Source organism: Convolutriloba macropyga, chromosome 3 (genome assembly GCF_964194025.1).
Source record: "Convolutriloba macropyga chromosome 3, txConMacr16.3, whole genome shotgun sequence".
Taxonomy (NCBI): Eukaryota; Metazoa; Xenacoelomorpha; order Acoela; family Convolutidae; genus Convolutriloba; species Convolutriloba macropyga.
Window position 1 is genome coordinate 54,142,118 of NC_134470.1, and position 11,910 is coordinate 54,154,027.

The following is an 11,910-nucleotide window of genomic DNA, read 5'->3' on the forward strand; positions in this document are numbered from 1 at the left end:
GAAAATAAAGGAAAAAGCATTGAATTATTTCAAAAAATGAGTTAAAGCAATGACAATGCGGTACACAATGTGATACACGAGTTACAAATCCAAAGTACAACACAATTATACATAAACCAGTGACAAAAAAGTAACACAATTATCAACATAAAATGTAACTTGAACAATTAAACTAGTACAAATTGTGATCTCTCATCGCCTTGTTGATTCCACAAGCTAACTCGCAGAAACCTTTATGCGTAAGATGGATACCATCCGATTCCTTGAAGCATTTGGACTTGGAGACTTCTTTGTGCATCGGAAAAAATCTTAGATCAGAAGTGGTGAGCATGGAATTGTATCTCTGAATGTTGAAGTGTTTGGCTTTCAATCGCTTCAGAACAGTGCATATCACAACTGTCGGCTTCTGCGGGAGAGCTCGAACAGATTTGTAAAATTTTTCAATCTCATTGAAGACCTCTTCTGGATGTTGACCGGGTTCATCGTGGAAAGAAAGATTGTTGCCTCCGATTAGTAGAATAATGTTGCGATATGAAACCAACGTATCGAGTAAAGAATAAAATTGCGCAACCCGTCCACCAGATAGAGAGAAGACGGCGCAATTGTCAACGCACAAGGAATCAACAATACTGTCGCCCACAACAGCAGTGTGTAATTTTTCAAAGTTAGAAAAATTATTGCAGAGAAACTCCAAGTTTCCGCCAGTTGCTTCTTTAACCAAGCGAAATTGCTCCTGGGACTCTGAAAAAGCGGGCTTCATCTTCTTCTTAGGTGGTGCGTCGCTAACTGATGCGAAGGGAACTCCAATTCGAGAAGGATCCATCACTACTTGAAAAAGAGAAAAGATATTTCAATTGGTACCAAACGCTCGTTCCGTTACAGTTTCAAGAAGGGTGCACCGAAAGCGTTCAACATAGTCTCGAAAATTTGGTTTGATAATATTGCAACTCATATGAACCGGTTATCAACATGAAACGTCTGATAAAGGAAAGAACAGTTAGGGTGACATGTGAAAATAGTCAATAAATTAGCCGTCCTATAATACGTAGCCCACTCGTACCCACTTTTTAAATATACAAACACTCATAAATACATACATACATACATACAAACAAACATACATACATTCAAGCCCGATGAAACGTATCTTCTTTTTTCGTAGACCTTTAAAAATGTCAATAAATTAGCCGTCTTATAACACGTAGCCCACTCGTACCCACTTTTTATATATACAAACACACATAAATACAAACATACAAACAAACATACATACATTCAAGCCCAAAAAAACGTATCTACTTTTTTCGTAGGACCTTTGAAAAAGTCAATAAATTAGCCGTCTTATAACACGTAGCCCACTCGTACCCACTTTTTATATATACAAACACACATAAATACAAACATACATACATACAAACAAACATACATACATTCCAGCCCGATGAAACGTATCTTCTTTTTTCGTAGACCTTTGAAAATGTCAATAAATTAGCCGTCTTATAACACGTAGCCCACTCGTAACCACTTTTTATATATCCAAACACACATAAATACATTCATACAAACAAACATACATACATTCAAGCCCGATAAAACGTATCTACTTTTTTCGTAGGACCTTTGAAAATGTCAATAAATTAGCCGTCTTATAACACGTAGCCCACTCGTACCCACTTTTTATATATACAAACATACATAAACACAAACATACATACAAACAAACGTACATACATTCAAGCCCGATGAAACGTATCTTCTTTTTTCGTAGGACCTGTAAAAATAGTCAAAATTAGGCGTCTTATAAAAGAATAACTTTTGAGCTCCAAATTTGACAACCTATTAAGTAATTTTTTCTCAGACCACCTAGATCAACAATTAGCCCTCCAGTAGAACCTACTAGGACTATGACACTCCTACATAGACGCTCAAATCATTTGAACAAGTCCTTGGCTATATTGAAAATCACTTTTTATGAAAACGCACAAGAATAACTTTTGAGCTCAAAATTTGACAACCTATTAAGTACTTTTTACTCAGACCACCTAGATCAACAATAAGCCCTCCAGTAGAACCCACTAGGACAATGACACTCCTACAGAGACCCTCAAATCATTTGAACAAGTCCTTGGCTATACTGAAAATCACTTTTTTTGAAAACGCACAAGAATAACTTTTGAGCTCGAAATTTGACAACGTATTAAGTACTTTTTTCTCAGACCACCTAGATCAACAATTAGCCCTCCAGTAGAACCTACGAGGACTATGACACTCCTACATAGACCCTCGGATCATTTGAACAAGTCCTCGGCTATACTGAAAATCAATTTTATGAAAGCGCACAAGAATAACTTTTGAGCTCGAAATTTGACAACGTATTAAGTACTTTTTTCTCAGACCACCTAAATCAACAATTAGCCCTCCAGTAGAATCTACTAGGTCTATGACACTCCTACATAGACCCTCAAATCATTTGAACAAGTCCTCGGCTATCTTGAAAATCACTTTTTATGAAAACGCACAAGAATAACTTTTGAGCTCAAAATTTGACAACCTATTAAGTACTTTTTTCTCAGACCAGCTAGATCAACAATTAGCCCTCCAGTAGAACCTACTAGGACTATGACACTCCTACATAGACAATCAAATCATTTGAACAAGTCCTTGGCTATATTGAAAATCACTTTTTATGAAAACGCACAAGAATAACTTTTGAGCTCAAAATTTGACAACCTATTAAGTACTTTTTTCTCAGACCACCTAGATCAACAATTAGCCCTCCAGAAGAACCCACTAGAACTATGACACTCCTACATAGACCCTCAGATCATTTGAACAAGTCCTCGGCTATACTGAAAATCATTTTTTATGAAAACGCACAAGAATAACTTTTGAGCTCAAAATTTGACAACCTATTAGGTACTTTTTTCTCAGACCACCTAAATCAACAATAAGCCCTCCAGTAGAATCTACTAGGACTATGACACTCCTACATAGACCCTCGAATCATTTGAACAAGTCCTTGACTATATTGAAAATCACTTTTTATGAAAACGCATAAGAATAACTTTTGAGCTCAAAATTTGACAACCTATTAAGTACTTTTTTCTCAGACCACCTAGATCAACAATTAGCCCTCCAGTAGAACCCACTAGGACTATGACACTCCTACAGAGACCCTCAAATCATTTGAACAAGTCCTTGGCTATACTGAAAATCACTTTTTATGAAAACGCACAAGAATAACTTCTGAGCTCGAAATTTGACAACGTATTAAGTACTTTTTTCTCAGACCACCTTAATCAACAATTAGCTCTCCAGTAGAACCTACGAGGACTATGACACTCCTACATAGACCCTCAGATCATTTGAACAAGTCCTCGGCTATACTGAAAATCACTTTTTATGAAAACGCACAAGAATAACTTTTGAGCTCGAAATTTGACAACGTATTAAGTACTTTTTTCTCAGACCACCTAGATCAACAATTAGCCCTCCAGTAGAACTTACGAGGACTATGACACTCCTGCATAGACCCTCAGATCATTTGAACAAGTCCTCGGCTATACTGAAAATCACTTTTCATGAAAACGCACAAGAATAACTCTTGAGCTCGAAATTTGACAACGTATTAAGTACTTTTTTCTCAGACCACCTAAATCAACAATTAGCCATCCAGTAGAATCTACTAGAACTATGACACTCCTACATAGACCCTCAAATCATTTGAACAAGTCCTCGGCTATCTTGAAAATCACTTTTTATGAAAACGCACAAGAATAACTTTTGAGCTCAAAATTTGACAACCTATTAAGTACTTTTTTCTCAGACCAGAAAGATCAACAATTAGCCCTCCAGTAAAATCTACTAGGACTATGACACTCCTACATAGACACTCAAATCATTTGAACAAGTCCTTGGCTATATTGAAAATCACTTTTTATGGAAACGCACAAGAATAACTTTTGAGCTCAAAATTTGACAACCTATTAAGTACTTTTTTCTCAGACCACCTAGATCAACAATTAGCCCTCCCTCCAGTAGAACCCACTAGGACTATGACACTCCTACAGAGACCCTCAAATCATTTGAACAAGTCCTTGGCTATACTGAAAATCACTTTTTATGAAAACGCACAAGAATAACTTTTGAGCTCGAAATTTGACAACGTATTAAGTACTTTTTTCTCAGACCACCTAAATCAACAATTAGCCTTCTAGTAGAACCTACAAGGATTATGACACTCCTACATAGACCCTCAGATCATTTGAACAAGTCCTCGGCTATACTGAAAATCACCTTTTATGAAAACGCACAAGAATAACTTTTGAGCTCGAAATTTGACAACGTATTAAGTACTTTTTTCTCAGACAACCTAGATCAACAATTAGCCCTCCAGTAGAACCTACGAGGACTATGACACTCCTACATAGACCCTCAGATCATTTGAAGAAGTCCTCGGCTATACTGAAAATCACTTTTTATGAAAACGCACAAGAATAACTTTTGAGCTCGAAATTTGACAACGTATTAAGTACTTTTTTCTCAGACCACCTAAATCAACAATTAGCCCTCCAGTAGAATCTACTAGGACTATGACACTCCTACATAGACCCTCAAATCATTTGAACAAGTCCTCGGCTATCTTGAAAATCACTTTTCATGAAAACGCACAAGAATAACTTTTGAGCTCAAAATTTGACAACCTATTAAGTACTTTTTTCTCAGACCAGCTAGATCAACAATTAGCCCTCCAGTAGAATCTACTAAGACTATGACACTCCTACATAGACACTCAAATCATTTGAACAAGTCCTTGGCTACATTGAAAATCACTTTTTATGGAAACGCACAAGAATAACTTTTGAGCTCAAAATTTGACAACCTATTAAGTACTTTTTTCTCAGATCACCTAGATAAACAATTAGCCCTCCAGTAGAACCCACTAGGACTATGACACTCCTACAGAGACCCTCAAATCATTTGAACAAGTCCTTGGCTATACTGAAAATCACTTTTTATGAAAACGCACAAGAATAACTTTTGAGCTCAAAATTTGACAACCTATTAAGTACTTTTTTCTCAGACCACCTAGATCAACAATTAGCCCTCCAGTAGAACCCACTAGGACTATGACACTCCTACATAGACACTCAAATCATTTGAACAAGTCCTTGGCTATACTGAAAATCACTTTTTATGAAAACGCACAAGAATAACTTTTGAGCTCGAAATTTGACAACGTATGAAGTACTTTTTTCTCAGACCACCTAGATCAACAATTAGCCATCCAGTAGAACCTACTAGAACTATGACACTCCTACATAGACCCTCAAATCATCTGAACAAGTCCTTGGCTATATTGAAAATCACTTTTTATGAAAACGCACAAGAATAACTTTTGAGCTCAAAATTTGACAACTTATTAAGTATTTTTTTCTCAGACCACCTAGATCAACAATTAGCCCTCCAGTAGAATCTACTAGGACTATGACACTCCTACATAGACCCTAAAATCATTTGAACAAGTCCTTGGCTATATTAAAAATCACTTTTTATGAAAACGCACAAGAATAACTTTTGAGCTCGAAATTTGACAACGTATTAAGTACTTTTTTCTCAGACCTACTAGATCAACAATTATCCCTCCAGTAGAAACTATTAGGACTATGACACTCCTACATAGACACTCAAATCATTTGAACAAGTCCTCGGCTATATTGAAAATCACTTTTTATGAAAACGCACAAGAATAACCTTTGAGCTCAAAATTTGACAACCTATTAAGTACTTTTTTCTCAGACCACCTAGATCAAAAATTAGGCCTCCAGTAGAACCCACTAGGACTATGACACTCCTACAGAGACACTCAAATCATTTGAACAAGTCCTTGGCTATACTGAAAATCACTTTTTATGAAAACGCACAAGAATAACTTTTGAGCTCGAAATTTGACAACGTATTAAGTACATTTTTCTCAGACCACCTAGATCAACAATTAGCCCTCCAGTAGAACCCACTAGGACTATGACACTCCTACAGAGACACTCAAATCATTTGAACAAGTCCTTGGCTATATTGAAAATCACTTTTTATGAAAACGCACAAGAATAACTTTTGAGCTCAAAATTTGACAACCTATTAAGTACTTTTTTCTCAGACCACATAGATCAACAATTAGCCCTCCAGTAGAACCTACTAGGACTATGACACTCCTACATAGACAATCAAATCATTTGAACAAGTACTTGGCTATATTGAAAATCACTTTTTATGAAAACGCACAAGAATAACTTTTGAGCTCGAAATTTGACAACGTATTAAGTACTTTTTTCTCAGACCACCTAGATCAACAATTAGCCCTCCAGTAGAACCTACTAGGACTATCATACTCCTACATAGACACTCAAATCATTTGAACAAGTCCTCGGCTATACTGAAAATCACTTTTTATGAAAACGCACAAGAATAACTTTTGAGCTCAAAATTTGACAACCTATTAAGTACTTTTTTCTCAGACCACCTAGATCAAAAATTAGGCCTCCAGTAGAACCCACTAGGACTATGACACTCCTACAGAGACACTCAAATCATTTGAACAAGTCCTCGGCTATACTGAAAATCACTTTTTATGAAAACGCACAAGAATAACTTTTGAGCTCAAAATTTGACAACCTATTAAGTACTTTTTTCTCAGACCACCTAGATCAACAATTAGGCCTCCAGTAGAACCCACTAGGACTATGACACTCCTACAGAGACACTCAAATCATTTGAACAAGTCCTTGGCTATACTGAAAATCACTTTTTATGAAAACGCACAAGAATAACTTTTGAGCTCGAAATTTGACAACGTATTAAGTACTTTTTTCTCAGACCACCTAGATCAACAATTAGCCCTCCAGTAGAACCCACTAGGACTATGACACTCCTACAGAGACACTCAAATCATTTGAACAAGTCCTTGGCTATATTGAAAATCACTTTTTATGAAAACGCACAAGAATAACTTTTGAGCTCAAAATTTGACAACCTATTAAGTACTTTTTTCTCAGACCACCTAGATCAACAATTAGCCCTCCAGTAGAGCCTACTAGGACTATGACACTCCTACATAGACAATCAAATCATTTGAACAAGTACTTGGCTATATTGAAAATCACTTTTTATGAAAACGCACAAGAATAACTTTTGAGCTCGAAATTTGACAACGTATTAAGTACTTTTTTCTCAGACCACCTAGATCAACAATTAGGCCTCCAGTAGAACCCACTAGGGCTATGACACTCCAACAGAGACACTCAAATCATTTGAACAAGTCCTTGGCTATACTGAAAATCACTTTTTATGAAAACGCACAAGAATAACTTTTGAGCTCGAAATTTGACAACGTATTAAGTACTTTTTTCTTAGACCACCTAGATCAACAATTAGCCCTCCAGTGGAACCTACTAGGACTATCACACTCCTACATAGACACTCAAATCATTTGAACAAGTCCTCGGCTATACTGAAAATCACTTTTTATGAAAACGCACAAGAATAACTTTTGAGCTCAAAATTTGACAACCTATTAAGTACTTTTTTCTCAGACCACCTAGATCAACAATTAGGCCTCCAGTAGAACCCACTAGGACTATGACACTCCTACAGAGACACTCAAATCATTTGAACAAGTCCTTGGCTATACTGAAAATCACTTTTTATGAAAACGCACAAGAATAACTTTTGAGCTCGAAATTTGACAACGTATTAAGTACTTTTTTCTCAGACCACCTAGATCAACAATTAGCCCTCCAGTAGAACCCACTAGGACTATGACACTCCTACAGAGACACTCAAATCATTTGAACAAGTCCTCGGCTATACTGAAAATCACTTTTTATGAAAACGCACAAGAATAACTTTTGAGCTCGAAATTTGACAACGTATTAAACACTTTTTTCTCAGACCACCTAGATCAACAATTAGCCCTCCAGTAGAACCTACTAGGACTATCACACTCCTACATAGACACTCAAATCATTTGAACAAGTCCTCGGCTATACTGAAAATCACTTTTTATGAAAACGCACAAGAATAACTTTTGAGCTCAAAATTTGACAACCTATTAAGTACTTTTTTCTCAGACCACCTAGATCAACAATTAGGCCTCCAGTAGAACCCACTAGGACTATGACACTCCTACAGAGACACTCAAATCATTTGAACAAGTCCTTGGCTATACTGAAAATCACTTTTTATGAAAACGCACAAGAATAACTTTTGAGCTCGAAATTTGACAACGTATTAAGTACTTTTTTCTCAGACCACCTAGATCAACAATTAGCCCTCCAGTAGAACCCACTAGGACTATGACACTCCTACAGAGACACTCAAATCATTTGAACAAGTCCTTGGCTATATTGAAAATCACTTTTTATGAAAACGCACAAGAATAACTTTTGAGCTCAAAATTTGACAACCTATTAAGTTCTTTTTTCTCAGACCACCTAGATCAACAATAAGCCCTCCAGTAGAACCTACTAGGACTATGACACTCCTACATAGACAATCAAATCATTTGAACAAGTCCTTGGCTATATTGAAAATCACTTTTTATGAAAACGCACAAGAATAACTTTTGAGCTCGAAATTTGACAACGTATTAAGTACTTTTTTCTCAGACCACCTAGATCAACAATTAGCCCTCCAGTAGAACCTACTAGGACTATCACACTCCTACATAGACCCTCAAATCTTTTGAACACGTCCTGAGGTTTGAAAACCGAAGCTGTGCGTGCGTGCACAGCAAACCAGACCAAAAAAAGCGGAAGCAAACAAAAAAAGAGCAAAAATGAAAATCCAAGAAGAGCGCAAAGCTTCAACGAACCTTCTTGCTTTGCAAGAACACATTCCCACGACGTGGGAACACGGACCAAAAAACCGGTCCGAAAACCGCAGCTCTGCGGTGCAGAGCAAACCAGACCGAAAGGAAGCACCAGCTAGCAAAGCTAGCGAGCAAAGAAGCGGGAAGAACTCACCTGAGGAGACGGCAGCAGAGAGAATAGAAGAAAGGCAAACAAGCAAACAAATTCTGAAAAAATATTTTGTTAGTATACATAAAAGAACATCAGAAACAACACACAAGACGCACGGCCACCCCCACCCAGCGACACCCCCCCCCCGCCGCCAAACCGCCACCCCCCCCCCCCCCAACGACCCCCCCCCCAAAAAAAACACCAACCGACCAATGCCAAATTTTGGCATGAGTTCTGGAACAATGCCATGGAACTCAGGGAGCATGGAAATGCAGTTTGCAATGGATACGAGAATGAAGTTAGGTCACGAATAGCGTCAGAAACGCTCAAAATGACCAAAATTACGGTTGACTCGCAGGCTAATTTCACAACTTTTTGAAAACAACACTATATGACATGTATAGCATTGTAACCGTCTTGAACTGCGCTGTTAGTATCACTAAACAAAATGAAAATATTCTTTCTCTACAAGGAGTTATTAGCAAAAATCGACCAAGTCCGCTCGAAAATTGGGACGTTTCCCATGCTTGTACACAAATGTACAACTTCTGGGGAGTATTTATTCAGGTTATATTAGGTCAAAAGAAAGCACGCTTAACGAGCTTTCTGAATATGCAACTCAATAGGAAAAAAAATTCCTGTATGTAGAGTTATTAACGATCGAGTCTTTGGCACCAAATGCCCCAAAAAATGACCATGATGACCAAAATGACCAAACATCGTCATCAACGATTATAACTATAACAACCAAATTTTGCTGGGAATATCACTGGGATACACTGAGTCTACCCAGCTACCTAAACAACCCGAATGATAACAACATCAACGGTCAGTAACAGGCTGCAGATGACCATTCTCCTGTTTCAGATGGTAAAACTTGGGGTATCTTCAATGGTCAATATTTCCAAACTGACTGAACGAAACCAAACCAAACTTAGAGCAAAACAAGTACTGCTTGCGACACAATTTGTGTCAAAGTATCATCTAAATTGGTCCATTCTACGAGAAGTTATTGCATAATTAAGGTACCGTACCAAAATCGCCAGAAACGAGGAGAGGTGACTTGCAGACCAAAAATTGACCACCTAAACTACGGAAAACGCCCTATAAAACATACACGGGGACAATCCCCATTATCAGAGGAATCTAACGGACTACTTATCGAGTCCAAAATAACAAATTTTGAGGGTGTAACATGTACAAACACGAAATGTACCGGACACGAATTGGACAAAATGGAGGTATGTGTCCTGGCCAATTTCTCAAAAACGGCTGAAAGAAACAAAACGCTATTTACAGGGATTCAAGTACGGCTCAAGCTGAGTTCAAATCAATAAACAGATCAAAAATCGGTTCACTCTACGAGGAGATATTCCAACATAAAGGTACCGTACCAAATGTCAAAATTGACCAAGTACGTCTCATGTAGCGCTAAAATTCACCATCTGGACTACATAAAACTACATACAAAATATATATGGCGAGAATCCCCACTAACTGGGGATTCTAAAACACTAAGATTTGTAACATAGTTCAAAGCTTCAAGGTACGTGTCAACGGGGTGTCAACCGCTTCTGGGGCTAAAATCGAGGGCAAGTTTACTGGCCAATTTCTCTAAAACGGCTGAACCAAAATAAACGCCCTTAGTACAGTTTGTAGCACTGCTTGAGATACGCATCATATTGAAAAATGAGCACAATCGGTACATTCTTCAAGGAGTTATAGCAATTATAAGGTACCGTACCAAATGACCCAAAAAGCGAGGTGACCTGACTTCAGAGCCAAATTTGACTATCACAATTCCGTAAAACGCTATGGAAAATATATATGGGCATACTCCCCACTAACTGAGGATTCTAAAACACTAACACTTGTTGGGTAAATCGCGTGTTTTGTTGTACCGAAATTTGGGTCACCCAGAATAGCCCGAAAATTCGAACTATTTCAAATTTGAACATTAATAACTTTTTGATTAGGCCGATTTGGGAAACCAACCAAATACTGCAAGCAAGAGGGGTTCAGTGCCAACAAAATGCGACCACTCCCGTTTAATTTGGTCCAGTACTTTAGCAGATATTAACAAAATACTGTTCTGTACCCCATTTTTTGGGCTAAAATCGAAGCCCAAGATCTCTGGAACCGACGTAAAACAACGTGAAACAGCGTTCCCGGAGCATTTGTGGGTGTAATTCTGGTCCACTTCCACGTTCTAGGTCACGTCAAACCTTCATGGTGAGGTGGGAAAAAATTTCCCACCTCACCATGAAGGTTATGATGTTTTGTGTGTTTTGACATAAAACAACATCCACAGAAATTTGATGAAATCGTGAAAAAAGAAAAATTGTTGAATTAATCCCATTATTTGGTACAATTAGCTTCAACAACCTGAATAGTGTCTAGAAAACACAAAACGCAAGCCCAAAAACTTGTTCAATTGCAAGCAACACCACTTCACTCATTCATTTGGACAAATGACCTATTTTGACTACCAAATTTCAAGTTTCGCTAAAATAAACCTTCAAAACTAGTAAAAAAAAGGTACAATCTGTTTATAGTGATACTCCCCGTCAACTGAGCAATCTAAAACACTATAATTTGTAATCTTGACACAAAAAATATAACATTATGTCACCGCCGAATTGGCCGAAATTGGCCGAAAGACGAGGTTCGGCGCCTACAGAGCAAAAAATGACCCACTCAACTCCATAAAACCAGATACAAAATGTGTATGGGGTTACTCCCAACCACAATAAAAATCCAACAAACCAATATATGCAGGAATACTATGGTATTTTGAGTTACGCATATTTGGTGAACAACAATATCACCTGAAATGGTGACTTTTTTCATATTTAGCAATCAATAACTTTTTTACCAGGCCGAATTAGGGTAG